Genomic DNA, 20,591 nt, shown 5'->3' with positions numbered 1-20,591 from the left:
ATTCCAGATTTAGTCTATGGGGATCATTTTGGTGTTGAATGTTCCCCAAAGCATCCTGACAAGTCTGGTCCACTTGGCTCTTTACCCAGGATAATAAGACCCTAACTGACTTTGAAAACCTGGCATACATGAGCTTAAGAAGTCCATTGTATACAGTCCTAGTGTTTGCCTTCTCAGTAAAATTACATTTAAGGATGTCATTTCATGAGTCAAATTGTATCTGCTGACACTGAAGTGTATTGAGATGTTGTTCTTTAGTTTAAGTATGTAACCAAGTAATATTCAAAGGGGATGTGTTGGGGGTGGGGTTGGGACTGGGTGGCTTTATATTGAGAATGAAATATTCCAGAGCAAAACACATTGTCCTAATGAAGTTGTTGCAGCTCTCTTTGTTTTCTTGTGAGGCTGGAATTGGCCTGTGGGTCACTTGTGCAAAAGTGAGTTAATTTCACATAGAACTCATATTGCTTTTGTAAAACAAAGAAAATCAACCACCTTGTCTGAAATGTATATTGCAAGGCGCTCTTGGTAAAGAACAACCCACGAAAACCTGATCTTGATTGGAAAGCACTGTAGGTCATTAGGGAAAACTGATGATGCTGATTTTTGCTCCAGCTGTGTTGGCAATTAAAGACGACCTTGTTACTAACTGAAAGTTGCTGTCAACCTTAGCAAACAAACCAGCTAACACCATTACAGCACTGGTTAAGTAGATTTTTACTGGCACTGGCTGGGGTTCAGCTGAGGAAGGCTAGGATACAAACTTTAATGACCAAGAGCCAGACTAGCGCAAGCTAGAAATTCAGCAACAAATACCTCCTTGTGCTATTTGAATGCTAAGGTATTGGTTGCAAAAGGCTTATGCCTTCGCTCCTCTAGTGAGGGGAATGAGCCTGATGACACTATTACTGTTTACCTGTCAAACCAGGGTGGAAATTTAGAGGGATGCAAATACAGTATGTCTCATTAAGCAGTCTCTGTTGCTGATTATATGAAGATAAAATTGTTGTATATGCTGATCTGTATGTTATGTACATTTTCACAGTGATTGAATCATTGTAAAAAGAAAAAAAGACAAAAAAGAATCACCACTGTCTATTTTATGAAAATGATAAAGCAGCTTTATTAAATTATTACAGTTATGTTTTAAATGGTGTTATCTGCCACATTGTTTCCTTTTATCTGGTGGTTCGGTTTCCCCCTTAAATGTGTTTTCTCTGCTTCAAAAATTTAATGCATTTTAGTATTAAAGGCTATTATGGAAAAATTGTTGAGTGTTGGGTGAAATGTGTCTTAGAGAGCATTGGCTGGCTCCAGGATGGAGTAACTATTCGGCTAAGGAGATAACCAGCCCTTGGTAGGGTCACTGGTGTTCGGGCCCAAAGGGTTCCTCTTGCATTTTCCACTTCACACCGTTGCCAACTCTCCACCTAAGAGGGGATTCTTCCTTTGACCAGGTTCTAGTCATTTCCTGAGTGCCTCCCCTCCTTCCCACCCCAGTTAATACCATTTTCTGAGGAGAGAGATCCATTCATATCTAGAATGGTAAAGAATTTTCTGGGTGGTACTTTAAACAAGAGCACTAAAACTATTCCTTAAGAATAATCATTTCAGGCCAACTTCACAGTGGGACTTCTTTGAAGAATTAATTTTAAAAAGGTGAGAAGTAGTAGAAGCTGACAGTAGGAGAAAAGAGAGTTTGAAACAAAGATGACCTGGCTGCCCCTTTGATGCCTTCGGGTTTGAATGTAAAGCAATTGGAGAGGCTCTGACTTTGCAGTATAAATCCTGATAATCTTTCTTTATCCAAACTGTTGTTCTCTGGGACTTAGCACTTGGACTGTAAGTATTCATTCTGGTTGCAACTGGCAGGGAAAAAAAAATCCCAGTAGAGTAAAAAAGGGGGCATGGCAGAACAGTTCCAAAGAGTGCCTTTAGTGGTTAAAGACCAACTTGCTTCAGCACGACCTAATCTCTCTGGACTATTAAAAAAATGATCTCAAGGAAATCCATTCTTGCCCTGGATCTCCAGCTTCCTATTATCTCTACCCACCTGTATTAAATTGAAAGTGCATCTCATTCCCCAGAATTAGCCCTAAAGTTATAGCAATAGCCAGATTCTTGATGCTGCAGTTTAACAGGTGTTACATCAGAATGCGAGCACAGACCTGCTGGGACAAATGAAATCACATATGCAAATGTAAATACAGATGTTCACACAGACTCACAGATGTTCATAAAGGTGTATTGGAAGGAGGCTGATCTGTCACTAGCTTGGAGGCCATGAAGTCATAGGAGGCCATTATGAGTGCTTATTTGTTAGCCCACACCAAAAGTGCAAGGAAAAGAAGTGTCCCTTACCCTCTTCCATTTACCTTTTTTTTTTTTTTTTTTTTTGCTTCAGAAAGGAATGGAAATTCCTCCTTAAAATAAGATCCTTCAGGGAATGAGTAAGAAAAAGAAATCAGTTGTCACATGATGAAGGGCATTCATACATGGAACACAAGTACATTCAAGGTCATGGACAGCTACTGTACCTATGCCAAAAGTGGGATAGTTACCAGATTAGAGGCATAACCTCAAAGCTATTCAAGTTTATAAAACAAAACAAGGCAAATGATTAAAATAATACACTTTTTCATTTTGGTAACAAAGTTCTTGTGACTCATCTCAGATGTCATTGATTTTTGCTGTGTGTGGGGTCAAGAAACTATGGTAGGAAACTTCTAAGAGGGAAGCTTCTGATAAGAGGTGACAGCTGCTGGGGCACCTGGGTGGCTCAGTGGGTTAAGCCTCTGCCTTCAGCTCAGGTCGTGATCTCAGGGTCCTGGGATCGAGCCCCACATAGGGCTCTCTGCTCAGCGGGGAGCCTGCTTCCTCCTCTCTCTCTCTGCCTCTCTCTCTGCCTGCCTCTCTGCCTACTTGTGATCTCTGTCAAATAAATAAATAAAATCTTTAAAAAAAAAGAGGTGACAGCTGCTCTAAGGATAGATAGGACTACCTGTTTTCATTATTTTGGTTTTGAGGTATAGATATGCCACCACTTGTAAGGGGATGGGACCCTTAACCTGTGAAACAAAATTGTTCTGGATGGGATTGGAGAGGTGTTCCCTTAGAGTTTTAAGTCCTAACCTTCCTTTATGTTGGCATCTGACCTACTTGCATGTTTCGCACATCCGTCATGTGCTTCTTTTTTTAAAATATTTTATTTATTTGACAGAGAGAAATCACAAGTAGGCAGAGAGGCAGGCAGAGAGAGAGGAGGAAGCAGGCTCCCTGTGGAGCAGGGAGCCCGAGGCGGGGCTCGATCCCAGGACCCTGGGATCATGACCTGAGCTGAAGGCAGAGGCTTTAACCCACTGAGCCACCCAGGCGCCCCCCCCCCACATGTGCTTCTTTTGATGTAGAGGAGGATGGCTGAGAAGTGATAGAAGATTTTCTTAGTGACATGCAATTACTGGCTTGCTGGCTATAACCCTATCTCATTCTCTCAATGATCAGTGTGTTGGGGAGTAAGTCACAGAGCCCTCTTGGAAACCTCTGCTGTTTCTGCCCAAAGGTGAGGGGAAAACTGTGGCAATGGCCCCAGCATTTCCCTACTTTCCTTCTCTCTGTGTGTCAGTGTCTTGACTTCCTCCCAGGTGCCCAAAGCCTCAATTTTCCTTAGATGTCCAGGTTTTTCAGTATGCTCCCTTTTCCCCAACCAGAGTTTTCTCTTCTCTTGTGATTGTCTCCCCCACTTCCTTTTACACTCCAGATTACCTCTAAAATGTAGCCACATCCCATTTTTCTAGAGTTCTTTTCTCTGCTGGGTTCAAGGAAGCCAGAATTTTGTGTGCCAGACACTTTACAAATATCATCTCATTTTATCCTCACAGTAACCTTACATAGTAGATGATGATTATCTCCATTTTATATACACATAAATTGAGCATTAGAGAGTTTAGAGATGAGTTTTTTTATATATATACACATAAATTGAGCATTAGAGAGTTTAGAGTTTGCCCAAGGTTACATAGCTACTAAGCAGCAGAGTTAGGACTCAAAACCATGTCTGTCTACTTAGAAATTATTACTCTTTTCAACTATTTTTAAGAGATAAGTAACCAACCTGATATGTTTTTCCTTACTAGAATATTAATAATGGATGCTAATGTCTTAAAACATACTGACATTTTTTTTGTTTATTTTCAGCGTAACAGTGTACATTGTTTTTGCACCACACCCAGTGCTCCATGCAGTACATGCCCTCCCTATTACCCACCACCTCGTTCCTCAACCTCCCACCCCCCCCCCCCCGCCCCGTCAAAACCCTCTGGTTGTTTTTCAGAGTCCATAGTCTCTCATGGTTCAACTCCCCTTCCAGTTTCCCTCAACTCCCTCTCCTCTCCATCTGACATTTTAACTGAGATCTTTGAGAACCCAATGTCATGGTCCAAAGAAGTGATTGTAGCAGTGGGATTTTTAAACCAGAGGGCTTTTGATCAGCCTCATAGGCACCTTGCTACTCTCTCTATACCCAGTGTCTATACCCAGTGTCTGCCTTTCAAGTTGCATTAGTCATGCATGACAGGACTATGGCTCCTTTTAGAGTATGTGCACACTAGCTAGTCAACAGCCCTTGAAATGAAGGTCTGGTGACCCTATATTCATCAGTCCCTCTGGGTTTCAAGCAATCTGTCAAGGCTGGATTCGTGTGTGTTACAAGTCAGCACAGCTGGAGTCAATCCCAATATATGTTCACACTAGGCTCTGGTGACTTTTTAGATCCAGGAAGTTGGTTGAGAACAAGGGAGGTTGAGGGCTATAAAGGAGGGTGATAGTGGTCGTGGGGAGGGGAGGCATATCTGAAAAAGAAATTGAAACCCACTCTTTCACAGGAGAGATATCAAGGAGTTAAAAAATTGCTGGGAAAATTGGCTGAATCAGTTGTGAGCACTTGGCTGCCAGAGGCCTAGGAATTGTTTCGCATGCCTGCCTCATAGCTCAGGTATAACTGAAGAGGTGTTGATAGGCCCCCAAAGGCCCTTTATCTGGTCCTTCCCAGTCAGCAAGGGCCCTGAGAGCTAACCCTGGAAGTGCGGTCAGACAAGGAAAAAAATGGGAAGGGAGGAATGATTTCAATTACATGCATAAAGTCTTTGGTAATGAATTCATCAACTACCTCAAAGGAAATCTTGAGATAAAGAATTTAAAGATAAACACATTTTGAAATTCCTATTGAAGTGTTTTTGTCCAGTTTGCCTTGGTGGTGTAGCACTTTCTCAATCTAGGATGTAGTTTTCAGGATTTTGGATGTCAGAACTGAGTAACATGCAGTGCTAAGCACTGAGATGATTTGCCAACACTCTTCCAGCTTTTTTTTTTTTAGCAGAAAAATATGGAGTTTCAGAGACTGAGACAGAAGTATTTTATATCCCCAAATTAACACATTGGAGCTTTTCAGAAAATGTCTAATAAACTCTCCTCATTCCCACTGCCACCACTGTTGTCTGGGCCATAGCATCCCTCATCTGGATGACTGAAAGAGTCTCCTAATTTGTCTCCTCTCATCTACTCTGCCTCTTTATTGCATTCTTCACACTGCAGCCAGAAGGATCTTACTAAAATACAATGCTGGTGAAATCACAACTCTGCTTTAAACCTCTCAATGTTTTCTCTCAAGATGAAGTCCAAACTCATTAACATGGACTAAGTTGTTTTTCAGTTTTTTTGGATTGCTCACTATAGTAAAGAATGCATTTTTAAAAGATTTTATTTATTTATTTGAGAGAGAGAGATAGAACATGAGCAGGGGGAGAGGCAGAGGGAGAAGCAGATTCCTTACTGAGCAGGGAGCCTGGTGTGGCATGACCTGAGCTGAAAGCAGATGTTTCACCAACTGAGCCATCCAGGCACCCCTGAAGAATGCATTTTGCATCGTGACTTAGTATCACACATGTATAATTGAAACAAACATTTCACAAACAATACTCATCTTTGTTACCTGCAGTGCACTCTTGAGATTTTCTATTCACATCTGTATGCCAATGGTCAGCGAACTGTTCCTGCAAAGGGCCAGATAGTAAATATTTTAGGTTTTGTAGACCATAGAGTCTCTGTCACAACTGTTGAACTTTATCAATGCTGTCATGTACACAAATAGTTTCATTTATAATTCCTAGGACATTGTGAATCCCCCAAAGATGCCCCTGGTTTTCAGATGCAAAGCACCCCACACTCTGTTCCAGGTAGAAAGCCCTCTAACTAGAGACATTTCATTATCACACAGTGTCTTACCTACAGGTCCAGATCCTGAGCAGCTCCACACCATTGTCCTCTTTATATGTCACACTTCATATTTTTCTTATATTTCTTCTCCTTGACGTATTTATGAATGAGGTATTTATCTAATTTTGATTAGCAGGCAATGAGAACAAATAATTTTCATGATCACTAGAGAGAGGGAAAAAAATCCAATGAGTCACAAAACCTGCTCTATCCCTATTCTCTCTTTCTTTCTCGATATATATATATATATATATACACACACACACACACATATGTATATATATATATAATGTTCATGTGTATGTATGTAAATAAGTAGGTACATACATATATATGAGAAGTAAGGCAAAGTTTAACATAAATTCAATCTCTATCCCAACTTCACAAAATGAATCTTTTCAAAGAATGCAACTTCAAGGTACCCTTGTTTCAGAGCACAATAGTTTGAGTTTTTAGATTATATGGCCTACAGACATTATGCATTTTGAAGGAGAGTGCTGAGGCTTAAATCTTACAGCTAGCTGTGTAATTGTTTCTTTATACAGTTTCGTTCCTGACTTCTCATTCTAGTGCTTGGCATGGGTATTTAAGAAATTGGGCCAATTATTTTCCTCTTTAGCCTGCCTCTATCTTTCTTCTATCTTCAAGCATTAATCCATATCTGAGCTTCCTAAGAATTCTAGCTGTGTCCAACTGCCTTCCACACTGAGAAGTAGAAGGCAGTATCATTCATATATCATGTTTCATAACTCTACCTCTACAACCTTGAGCCCATTGCACATGGCCTGAGCTTTGAGGGGTCTGGGGAAAGCATCACTTCTGAATGCTTGTGGAGTACAAAACTTTCTGAAGAATGGATTGACAGTAGATTGGACACTGGGGAGATTAAGTAGAAAAATCTTGTTATAATCTAGGCACAAGGTATGAGGACCTTAATTAGGATAGTGGCAGTAGTACTAGAAAGAAAACTTGACAGTTCTGATTATGTGATTAGAGGTAAAAGGGCAAGAATGAAAAGAGTTGGTAAATGGAAGAATTTATAATGGTCTGATTAGAGGAAGGTGGTCATATAGTACAATTTTCTACCTAATTCCTCAACCTGTAGCCCTAGCAACACACACACACACACGCACACACACACACACACACACACACACACAAACACACACCCCCTCTGTGGTTTCTAATGCATTTGTTCATTCAACAAGATCCTGAGCAGCTCCACACCATTGTCCTCTGTATTAAAGATAATATAAGAGTGAAAAAAATAGACAAAATCTCTGCTCTCATAGAGTTTATATTCTGTGATACCATAGACAATAAATAAGATAAATGAGTACAATACATATTTTGTCAGATTGTGATAAACATTAAGGAAAGGAAAACAATCAGGCAGAAAAGGGGGATTGTAAGTGTCTAGGGGGGTTACTGAAACTTTAGTTAGGACAGCCATGGAAGTTCTCACTAAGAAAGTAATTTTTGAGTAAGACCTAAGGAAACTGAATTAGTAGCTGTGTGGGTATCTAGTCCTGAGAGAGGAAGGAGGCATACCTAGGTTTTGAGCAGAGTAGTAATCTGACTAAAAATTTAACAGTATCACTCTGACCAATGCACTGCAGAAGGTCAAAGGCAGAAGAAGCAGGAAGACTGATTAAGAAGCTACTACAGTAATGCAGGCTAGAGAAAATGGTGGCTTGAACTGGAGCGATGGCCATGGAGAGGGTAAGACGTGATCCAAGCTGGATATATTCTTTACTGCCGCTTCATAGCCAAAAGTGGGAATATCATTATCAAAAGAAAATAAACACTAGAGAGTGGCAAGAACAACTAGAAAATGCTAGGGAGGCATGAGTCCTGGTGGGTAAGACAGAATAGGGCCACATGGGAGAGAGAAGGCAGGCAATTAGAATGTTTGAAATCAGTTTTCAGTATCAGGTGCTTCTGATTATACAGAGTGGACAACACAGGCATGTTCCATGCCTTTAACAGTGTTGATCTCTTGCAGCACTTTGAAATAATCAACTTGTTATTTTTTATATGTATAAATTAGGGAGATACTTGTTCTTCTACAAGCTAAATGAGGCAAAAGGAAATTCTAATTGGCCCTGGGAAAACTAATTAATGGGTCAGAACAGGTCTATCCATTTTTTTTTTTTGAGGAGTACTCCCTGCATGAATGGACTATAGGCAAATACCCTCTCTTTTCTGCTCCCTGATCAAGTGTGGTATGCTAATTCTGGGGTTCAGGACCATCTAAGCAACTTAGAATTCCTTCCCATTGGCAGAAGGCTGGAAACAGAGTAAGGAGTATCTGCAAATTGGGCCTTGAGTTTTTTTTTTTTTTATGAAAATCTTCAAACATACATAGTAGTTGAGAGAATAGTATAATAAATGTAATGTCCCCATCATCTGGCTTTAAAAATTATCAGTACACTTGGGCTTTGCATTTCATAGAAATTGAAGGGAAATGTGAAACCTGGGTTAAACTTTGTCTTTTGGAATTTTTGACATTTTGATCTCTGTGCAATCAGAAGGATCAGCATATGATTAGTCTGGTCCAGAAATAGACAGCATCTCCAGGTTTTGCAGACTGAAGAACATCTGAGGGGAGAGAGGGGAAGAAAGATAACTTTGAAAACTGGAAAATTCTACAGAGGAAAAGTAGAAGAATCCGAGATTTTGGTGGAACACAACACCTCAGAGTTTATACTGTTGGCATATTACAGATAACTTCTTTCTCCCTGAAGTTTTCAGCTTTGTTTATTCATTCTACTTGGGGCTTTTCCTCTTTTCCATTTGATAAAACACGAATTCACTTTTATATTTTAGCACTGAAATCCATGGGAAAATTAGTACATTTTGCCAATAGCTCCTTTTCAGTTACTATTTTTTTTTTCATTTCTTTTTTTTTATTTGTTTATTTAGAGCATAACAGTGTTCATTTTTTTGGCATCACACCCAGTGCTCCATGCAGTACGTGCCCTCCCTATTACCCACCACCTGGTTCCTCAACCTCCCAGCCCCCTGCCCCTTCAAAACCCTCTGGTTGTTTTTCAGAGTCCATAGTCTCTCAGGTTCATCTCCCCTTCCAGTTTCCCTCAACTCCCTCTCCTCTCCATCTACCCATGTCCTCCATGTTATTTGTTATGCTCCACAAATAAGTGAGACCATATGATACTTGACTCTCTCTGCTTGACTTATTTCGCTCAGCATAATCTCTTCCAGTCCCGTCCATGTTGCTACAAAAGTTGGGTATTCATCCTTTCTGATGGAGGCATAATACTCCATTGTGTATATGGACCACATCTTCCTTATCCATTCATCTGTTGAAGGGCATCTTGGTTCTTTCCACAGTTTGGCGACCGTAGCCATTGCTGCAATAAACATTGGGGGACAGATGGCCCTTCTTTTCACTACATCTGTATCTTTGGGGTAAATACCCAGCAGTGCAATTGCAGGGTCATAGGGAAGCTCTATTCTTAATTTCTTCAGGAATATTCACACTGTTCTCCAAAGTGGCTGCACTAACTTGCATTCCCACCAAAAGTGTAAGAGGGTTCCCCTTTCTCCACATCCTCTCCAACACACGTTGTTTCTGTCTTGCTAATTTTGGTCATTCTAACTGGTGTCAGGTGGTATCTCAATATGGTTTTAATTTGAATCTCCCTGATGGCTAGTGATGAAGAACATTTTATCATGTGTCTGATAGCCATTTGTATGTCTTCGTTGGAGAAGTGTCTGTTCACATCTTCTGCCCATTTTTTGATATGATTCTCTGTTTTGTGTGTGTTGAGTTTGAGAAGTTCTTTATAGATCCTGGATCTCAACCTTTTGTCTGTACTGTCATTTGCAAATATCTTCTCCCATTCCGTGGGTTGCCTCTTTGTTTTGTTGACTGTTTCCTTTGCTGTGCAGAAACTTTTGATCTTGATGAAGTCCCAAAAGTTCATTTTTGCTTTTGTTTCCTTGGCCTTTGGAGACATATCTTGAAAGAAGTTGCTGTGGCTGATATCGAAGAGGTTACTGCCTATGTTCTCCTCTAGGATTCTGATAGATTCCTGTCTCACGTTGAGGTCTTTTATCCATTTCGAGTTTATCTTTGTGTACGGTGTAAGAGAATGGTCGAGTTTCATTCTTCTACATATCGCTGTCCAGTTTTCCCAGCACCATTTATTGAAGAGACTGTCTTTTTTCCATTGAAGATTTTTTCCTGTTTTGTCGAAGATTATTTCACCATAGAGTTGAGGGTCCATATCTGGGCTCTCCACTCTGTTCCACTGGTCTATGTGTCTGTTTTTATGCCAGTACCATGCTGTCTTGGTGATCACAGCTTTGTAGTAAAGCTTGAAATCGGGTAACGTGATACCACCAGTTTTGTTTTTGTTTTTCAACATTTCCTTAGCAATTCGGGGTCTCTTCTGATTCCATACAAATTTTAGGATTGTTTGCTCCAGCTCTTTGAAAAATACCAGTGGAATTTTGATCGGAATGGCATTAAAAGTATAGATTGCTCTAGGCAGTATAGGCATTTTAACAATGTTTATTCTTCCAATCCAAGAGCATGGAACAGTCTTCCATCTTTTTGTGTCTTCTTCAGTTTCTTTCATGAGTGTTCTGTAGTTCCTCGAGTACAGTTCCTTTACCTCTTTGGTTAGGTTTATTCCCAGGTATCTTATGGTTATTGGTACTATAGTAAATGGAATCGATTCTCTAATTGCCCTTTCTGTATTTTCATTGTTAGTGTATAAGAAAGCCACTTATTTCTGTACATTGACTTTGTATCCTGCCACATTACTGAATTGCTGTATGAGTTCTAGTAGTTTGGGGGTGGAGTCTTTGGGTTTTTCCATATAAAGAATCATGTCATCTGCAAAGAGAGAGAGTTTGACTTCTTCCTTGCCAATTTGGATACCTTTTATTTCTCTTTGTTGTCTGATTGCTGTTGCTAGGACTTCTAATATTATGTTGAACAAGAGTGGTGAGAGTGGGCATCCTTGTCGTGTTCCTGATCTCAGCGGGAAGGCTGCAAGCTTTTTCCCATTGAGGATGATATTTGCTGTGGGTCTTCATAGATAGATTTTAGGAAGTTCAGGAATTTTCCCTCCATCCCTATACTTTGAAGTGTTTTCATCAGGAACGGATGCTGGATTTTGTCAAATGCTTTTTCTGCATCAATTGAGAGGACCATGTGGTTCTTCTCTCTTCTCTTATTGATTTGTTCTATCACATTGATTGATTTGCGAATGTTGAACCATCCTTGTAATGCAGGGATGAATCCCACCTGGTCATGGTGGATAATCTTTTTAATGTGCTGCTGGATCCTGTTTGCTAGGATCTTGTTGAGAATCTTTGCATCCATATTCATCAGTGATATTGGTCTGAAATTCTCCTTTTTGGTAGGGTCTTTGCCTCGTTTGGGGATCAGGGTAATGCTGGCTTCATAAAAAGAGTCTGGAAGTTTTCCTTCTGCTTCAATTTTTTGGAACAGCTTCAGGAGAATTGGTGTTATTTCTTTTTTGAAAGTTTGGTAGAATTCCCCAGGGAATCCGTCAGGTCCTGGGCTCTTGTTTTTTTGGAGGTTTTTGATCACTGCTTCAACCTCGTTACTAGATATCAGTCTATTCAGGTTGTCAATTTCTTCCTGGTTCAATTTTGGGAGTTTGTAGTTTTCCAGGAATGCATCCATTTCATCTAGGTTGCTTAGCTTATTGGCATATAACTGTTGGTAATAATTTCTGATGATTGTTTCTATTTCCTTGGTGTTAGTTGTGATCTCTCCCTTTTCATTCATAATTTTATTAATTTGGGCTTTCTCTCTTTCTTTTGGATTAGTGTGGCCAATGGTTTATCGATCTTATTGATTCTTTCAAAAAACCAGCTTCTAGTTTCATTGATATGTTCTACTGTATCTCTCGTTTCTATCTCATTGATCTCTGCTCTAATCTTGGTTATTTCCCTTCTTGCATGTGGAGTTGGTTTGATTTGTTGTTGATTCTCCAGTTCTTTAAGGTGTAGAGACAGCTGGTGTATTCTGGATTTTTCCATTTTTTTGAGGGAGGCTTGGATGGCTATGTATTTCCCCCTTAGAACTGCCTTACTGTATCCCATAGGTTTTGGACTGAAGTGTCTTCATTCTCATTGGTTTCCATGAATTGTTTAAGTTCATCTTTGATCTCCTGGTTGATCCAAGCATTCTTAAGCAAGGTGGTCTTTAGCTTCCAGGTGTTTGAGTTCCTTCTGAACTTTTCCTTGTTATTGAGTTCCAGTTTCAAAGCATTGTGATCTGAGAATATGCAGGGAATAATGTCAGTCTTTTGGTATCGGTTGAGTCCTCCTTTGTGACCCAGTATGTGGTCTATTCTGGAGAAGGTTCCATGTGCACTTGAGAAGAATGAGTATTCTGTGGCGTTCAGGCGCACTGGCGGCTCAGGGATGGAGACCTGACTTCTCCACCGCACTCTCTCTGGCTCAGCACCAGGGGAGCCTGTCCTGGGTCTGGGGACTTAGGTTCCTGACCCTAACCACCCAGGTTCCCACTATTACCCTCTGTGATCCTTTGCTCTTTGTTTTTTGAGTGCTTTCAACCAAACTCCAAGTTAATGCTGGTCCCCAGATGCAGGGCACTCTCGTATTGGGGTATTACTTTCCAATCGGTCACCTCTGGTGTCTCCCTCCTCCTTTTGTTTATCTTCTGATATCAGTCCGACGCTCCCAGTCTGCTTTACCTGCCACTGGCGTCTTCTGCTCCTGTAGAGATCCAGACGTGTATAATTCTGATCTCAGGCTGATTTCATCGGTGGTCGGAGTTCTTTGGTAGGTAATCAGCTCACTTTAGGGTACAGGTTGAAATGGTGCCTCCTCCTACTTCCCCGCCATCTTGACTCCCCACCTCAGTTACTATTTTTTATACAGTACATTTTGCAGTGCATTGACTTCTTGAAGTTCAAGCTCTAGGTTTCTTTAAAGATGCACAGTCTTTACTGTAGTGTTCCCGCATAGAATAAATCTCAAACTTAACTTTGCACCACCTTCACTACCCTTATCCATGAATTGTGATTGTGTTAGGGGAAAAAAACCTTTGTGTATTTATGTGTGTGTATGTGTGCGCACACGTGCATAGGGAAGGGTGCTTAGGAGGTTCTGGGATGGGTGAGAGAGAGAAGAGGATGTACTTAAAAATATTTCCACTCTTTTGGTCAGCAGTTGTTGCCCAAAAATTATCATACTTACAAAGATTGGTATAATTTTGTTTAGAAAATAGGTATTTTGACACAAAGAACTCTCTGGTAAGGTTTTATTAGGGAAGGTCATATTCATTTGCCATAGACTGGGGTAGTGGTGTGGACGACTAGTCTGGACACTAGACCCTCCACCCAGGTGGAGCTTGAATTGATTATATGGTAGTTTTGTTTTTCACTTGCTTAGTTTCAGATGGCGGGTCAAATATTTGGCCTGGCTCAATCCCTCCTGAGGTCCGCAAAGGCAGCTGAAGATGTTTTAAATCCCTCCCAACACTTTGTCAGGGAACTGCACCTGGCTTTGATAAACCATGGAGTAATGTGATCAAAATAGCAACCTCAGTCAGAAGGCAGTGAGAACAAGAAGGCTTTACTTCCCAGGACTGCATAAGAGAATTGTAGGTTTGGAAATTGCAGGTTCCTAATGGTGGTAGCACTTCTGAGAGAGGCTTTCCCTGTCTGTCCTAACTGAAGTTTCAGTAACCTGCTAGATATTTACTATCCCCTTAGCATTTATTACAATCTGACACAATATACAGATGTTTCCCAGCAATGTGACACAAGTAAGAAAGCTTTTCTGAGACTGAGGCTTTCATTTTTTTCATCTGACAGCTCAGGCCCAACCCAAAGGAGGTGAGATTCAAAGACATTTCCAAAAAATAGATCTGCTGTGCAGATTGGCTCTATTTGGCATTCCTAGGTAGTTGGCCATATGGGGATCAACTTCTCACATGGGGCCTAATGAATGGCATATCATAGAATGGCAGAGCTTAAATAGATTAGCCACTGTTTGTTGAGCATTTAGTATGTGCCAGGCTCATCAAAAGGAAATATATATATATTGCTATTTAGTCCACCCCACATGACAACAAGATAGTTGCTATTATCAGTATTTGCATTTTGTAGATGAGAAAATGGAGGCTTGTAAAGCCTTTACTTGATTCAGGTTCAAACATCCAAAAAAGTACCAGAAATGAGCTTTCAAAACCAGCAGCCTTATCTGAAAACCCATGGTTTTAGCCAGCATGTTATGTTTGATTTCTGAGCTGAAAGAAACTTTAACGGTCATTGAACTCCCTAATTTGACAAATGAGGGAAACACACACACACACACGGAAGGGAAATGACTGGGCTGTAAGATCCACAAATACACGAGGGCAGAGATCATAACTATTTTGCTTACCACTGTAGGCCCCAGTGCCAAGTTCAGGCCCCACTACCAATTTAAGGATCAAGCCTATAATACTGAATGGATAGACAATAAATTAGCAAAATGGAAGGTTTGAATCATGGATCTATGAGATCTCTTACATGCCTGACATTCTATTTCATTTGAGCCTCAGATACTTTTCTTAATTACTAAGGGTATGTATACAACATTTTATGTAGTGAGGGTGGCCATGGGCATGAAAAATCAAAGTTCAGTAGCTTTACAGTTCCTCATGATGGAGGGCTGGTACAGACTAGAGGGACAACATTCATTTATTAATTCTACAAAAAGTTTTTGAGATCCTAACCTGTGCTAAGCACTGCACTAGGTTCCAATGGCACAGATGTAAATGAGCGCTAATTTTCAAGTATGTGTACAAGGTCTGTTCTAAGGCTTTATGTATAACCAGCATATTTGTAATGTGTGTGTATATGCGTGTGTGTATATATATATATAAAATTATATTTATGTGTAATTAGCATATTTGTATTGAACACTTCTTGCATGCCAGGTATGTTCTGGGATGCATAATTGAACAAAATTGAACAAAACAGACAAAAATTCATGTTCTCATGAAATTTATACTCTAATCTTCATGACACATTTATGAGGTTGAGTCTATCTTTAGGCCCATTTTATAGATGAGGAAGCTGAGACACAGAGAGATAATTAACCTGTTCAAGATCTCACTGGCAGGAAGTGGCACAGCCAGGCTTAGGCTAAGGGAGTATTTTTTTTTTTTCCAAAGAGTTTATTTATTTATTTGACAGACAGAGATCACAAGTAGGCAGAGAGGCAGGCAGAGAGAGAGGGTGGGGAAAGGAGGCTCCCTGCCAAGCAGAGAGCCTGATGCAGGGCTCGATCCCTGGACCCTGAGATCATGACGGGAGCCGAAGGCAGAGGCTTAACCCACTGAACCACTCAGGCACCCCGGGAGTATGGTTCTTAAGACTACTTCTAGCTATTTCTATTGTCTTTCAAAAAGGAAGAAGAGCCTTTGCACTCAAGTGGCTGATGGGCTATTTGGGGAGATTAGGCAAGAAAATTAACTGTATAACAAAAATAGCAGTAGCTAACCCTTATTGAGGGCTTACTCTGTTCCAGTCTTTGTGTTAAGAATTTGACATATTTTCTTTCATTTCATTCTCCTAACGACCTAAAGGATAGATAACATTATGATCCCTATTTTACAGATGAAATGGTTATTGGGCTCCACCTTCCATATCCTTAACTGCTGTAATGTAGGGGTCTCCAAATAAGTGTTTAAAATACCTTATCCAAATACACGAGCACAGTCCAACTTACAGAATAACAAAGTTGTAACCTCTCCACCCCAAGCCTTTGTTTTTACTTACTTTCAAACCACTAATGCCGTATTTTGATCTTTGGTAGCTTGTCCCTACTGTAGGAGCTACATGCTTTGCCATGGCAGTCTTCTCTGAAAGTCCACTTAAGTTAGCTGCTCAGTTTCTGAGACATTTCTTGCCTGATGTCTCTAGAAGTTCTGCCAGATTTTACTGGAGCTGCAGTCTGCTGTTGTAACAGTATTTTTAGGGAATTAAAAAAAAAATGGGACTGTGTACCTCCAAGAAGAAGCAGCACAGTGTAGTGGCTAAACTTGTTATCTTTAGACTCTTACAGCCTAGAGTTCAAATCCAGTCTACTATCTCTTTCTAGCTTGGCAAGTTACTTAAACTTTCTGTACCTTAGTTTCCTAGCACTTAAAGCAAATTCTAGACGCTTTAAGAGGAGGGCAAAGTCTATATTTAAAAAAGGACTAGGAGAGGGGCGCCTGGGTGGCTCAGTGGGTTAAGCCGCTGCCTTCGGCTCAGGTCATGATCTCAGGGTCCTGGGATCGAGTCCCACATCGGGCTCTCTGCTCAACAGGGGGCCTGCTTCCCTCTCTCTCTCTCTGCCTGCCTCTCTGCCTACTTGTGATCTCTTTCTGTCAAGTAAATAAATAAAATCTTAAAAAAAAAAGAAAAAAAAAGGACTAGGAGAACCACTTATTTTTTTCAGTGCTCTGTGTGTGTGTGTGTGTGTGCGCGCTCACATGCACGCACCATGAGCATGAAAGTACAGACCCAATCTCACAGTCTCCAATTCCCCAGCTCAACTGGCTACAAAATAAAGAAGTATTCTTCCCATTCATTCAGCCATCCTTTATGATTTTCCCTTTGGAAAGTACCATATAATAGAATCACACATAAAACTATATTTCGTATCTATCCTCATAATAAGAGTTCACTTTTGACCACATTTGTTAAAGTGAATATCAAATAATGATTTTCCACTTATTATCAAATGTTAGCCAACTTTATATCCACCTCTAGTTATCATGTAACAGTTGAACATTAATATTTATTACTAGATGTTAGCAATTTTACAGAGCTTTGCTTCAAATGTTTGGTGCCTCACAATCTGTTGGCACAGAAAGTGTAACAAAGCAAATGATAGGAGAGCAGATGATAATAGATTCTGATGGTTCATTTTTAAAAGGGGAACCTATTTCCAGAGAGAACATCTGTTCTTAATGTGGAGTGCAGGGCCATAGCTGGAGCTGCTATACTTTTAGCAGATGGAAGTAGTGTGGACTGGAAATCCATAGAGCATGGGAGACTGAAATTTGTCACCTCACCAGTTTGCTTCTTAGATAGTTCCTTGTCTAGTGGTCTTGAACCTGAAAATGCCAAATGAGTGCACATTGTCTTCTGAGTAAAAAGACCTTCCCATGTCTCAATTTCAATATTACTCTTTTGTTGAGAGACTCATGGCTCAGATAGTTACATGTTTCCTTCTACTGTATACATGGGAAAATCACAGTACATTTGTCTGTGGATGCATTTGCAAGAATTGAATGATACAGTCATGGCTATCGTATATGGAAAGAATCTATCAAGACAATTAACTTTCCCCTAACCATAGCAGGATTGGTCCCTCAATAATCAGTCTGGCCCTTGTCCAGTTTCACGTTAAAGAAAAAGCATTTGCAATATTCCCTTTCACATTAGACTGTTAGCCTCCTGATTGTAATATGCTTTCTATATTCCCTCTCCCCACCTTTTCTTGGTCAATATTTCTCTTAAGATAATGAGATCTATTCTGTGTTAAGTTACTCAAAGATATAAAAGTAAAACCTTGTTATAATATGACAGGACTGTGCTAAAATAATATTGTGTATTAGTAACTTTCCATTATGTTAACTTCCTGTTGTGCCCAGAAGTGGAAAACACAGAGCCTTTGACAAAACAACTAGTTTTTTACCAGCCTCGCTTAAACATAGGCAGTTGCATTCTGAGGGTTACATTTATTGGAATATATTTATATTTTGAAAATAACAGTTAAAATGTGATTTGGAAACTCTAAAACTCGGTGCCAACGTGTCATTCCTATCTCTACCAGGAAAGGACAATATATTTAATATATTTGACTTAGTACCTATGGCTGATGAGCTAATGGACACTAGAAATACATAGAGGGATAGATTGAGAAAAGAGGGGCTAGTAATTCACTCTCACTTATCAAATGATATTTCATTCAGAGTTATGAATATGCCATAATAAACACAGTGCTATGATTTGTAACTGAGCATCAATACAAGAAGATGAATATGAGTGGTGAAAAAAAATAAGCAATAACTAGAAGAGCTCCAAAAATTACTGTAAGTAAAGACTTTTCATCACATAGCCTTCTGTGTCTCTGGGAAGAAGATAGTTTTAACTCTTTTATTTTATTATTGTATTTTATTAAGATATAATGTATTATTTGCTTCAGGGGTTCAGGTCTGTGAATCATCAGTCTTACACAATTCACAGCACTCACCATAGCATATACTGTCCACTCCCCAAGGTCCATAACCCAGCCAACCTATCCCTCCCCAACCTCTCAGCAACCCTCAGTTTGTTTCCTGAGATTAGAATCTCTTATGGTTTGTCTCCCTTCCCGGTCCCATCTTGTTTCATTTTTTTCCCTCCCTTCCCCCCATGACCTCCCACCCAGCCTCTCAAATTCCTCATATCAGAGAGATCATATGATAACTTATGACATATGATAACCTATCATATGATAACTGATTGATTTATTTCACTTAGTATAATATCCCCTAGTTCTATCCACATCATGGCAAATAGCAAGATTTCATTTCTGATGGCTGGATAGTATTCTTTTATATATATATATATATATATAAAACACATATTTATCCATTCATATGTTGATGGACAATCTAGGTTCTTCCCATAGTTGAGTTATTGTGGACATTGCTGCTATAAACATTTGGGTGCACATGCCCCTTCGGATCACGACATTTGTATCTTTAGGGTAAATACCAAGTAGCGTGATTGCTGGGTCGTAGGGTAGCTCTATTTTCAAATTTTTGAGGAACCTCCATGCTGTTTTCCAGAGTGGCTGCACCAGCTTGCATTCCCATCAACAGTGTAGGAGGGTTCCCCTTTCTCCGCATCCTTGCCAACATCTGTTGTTTCCCGACATGTTTTTAGCCATTCTGACTGGTGTGAAGTGATATCTTACTGTGGTTTTGATTTGTATTTCCCTGATGCTGAGTGATTTTGAGCACTTTTTCCTATGTCTGTTGGACATATGGATGTCTTCTTTGCAGAAATGTCTATTCATGTCTTCTGCCCATTTCTTGATTGGATTATTTGTTCTTTGGTTGTTGAGTTTGACAAGTTCTTTCTAGATTTTGGATACTAAGCCTTTATTTGATATGTCAGTTGCAAATATCTTCTCCATTCTGTCAGTTGTGTTTTGGTTTTGTTGACTGTTTCCTTTGCTTTGCAAAAGTTTTTGAACTTGATATAAATCCCAATAGTTCATTTTTGCCCTTGCTTCCCTTGCTTTTGATGATATTTCCAGGAAGAAGTTGTGGCTGAGGTCAAAGAGGTTGCTGCCTGTGTTCTCCTCAAGGATTTTGATGGATTCCTGTTGCACACTGAGGTCTTTCATCCATTTTGAGTCTATTTTTGTGTGTGGTGTAAGGAAATGGTCCAGTTTCATTTTTGCATGTGGCTGTCCAATTTTCCCAACAGCATTTGTTGAAGAGACTGTCTTTTTTCCAGTGGACATTCTTTCCTGCTTTGTCGAAGATTAGTTGACCATAGAGTTGAGGGTCCATTTCTGGGCTCTCTATTCTGTACCATTGATCTATGGGTCATTTTTGTGCCAGTACCATACTGTCTTGATGATGACAGCTTTGTAATAGAGCTTGAAGTCTGGAATTGTGATGCCACCAACTTTGGCTTTCTTTTTCAACATTCCTCTGGTTATTTGGAATCTATTCTGGTTTCATACAAATTTTAGAATTATTTGTTTCATTTCTTTGAAAAAAATGGATTGTATTTTGATAGGGATTGCATTAAACGTGTAGATTGCTTTAGGTAGCATAGAGATTTTCACAATATTTGTTCTTCCAATCCATGAGCATGGAATGTTTTTCCATTTCTTTGTGTCTTCATCAATTTCTTTCATGAGTACTTTATAATCCTCTGAGTACAGATTCTTTTCTTCTTTGGTTAGTTTTATTTCTAGGTATCTTAATGGTTTTGGGTGCAATTGTAAGTGGGGTTGACTCCTTAATTTCTCTTTCTTCTGTCTTTCTGTTGGTGTATAAAAATGCAACTGATTTCTGTGCATTTATTTTATATCCTGACACGTTACTGAATTCCTGTACATGTTCTAGCAATTTTGGAGAGGAGTCTTTTGGGTTTTCCACATAAAGTATCATATCATCTGCAAAGAGTGAGAGTTCGACTTCTTTGCCAATTCAGATGCCTTTAATTTCTTTTTGTTTTCTGATTGCTGAGGCTAGGAATTCTAATATTATGTTGAATAGCAGTGGTGATAGTGGACAGTGC

The sequence above is a fragment of the Meles meles genome, chromosome X (genome assembly GCF_922984935.1).
Source record: "Meles meles chromosome X, mMelMel3.1 paternal haplotype, whole genome shotgun sequence".
Lineage (NCBI taxonomy): Eukaryota > Metazoa > Chordata > Mammalia > Carnivora > Mustelidae > Meles > Meles meles.
Note: the sequence above shows the minus strand (reverse complement) of the source record.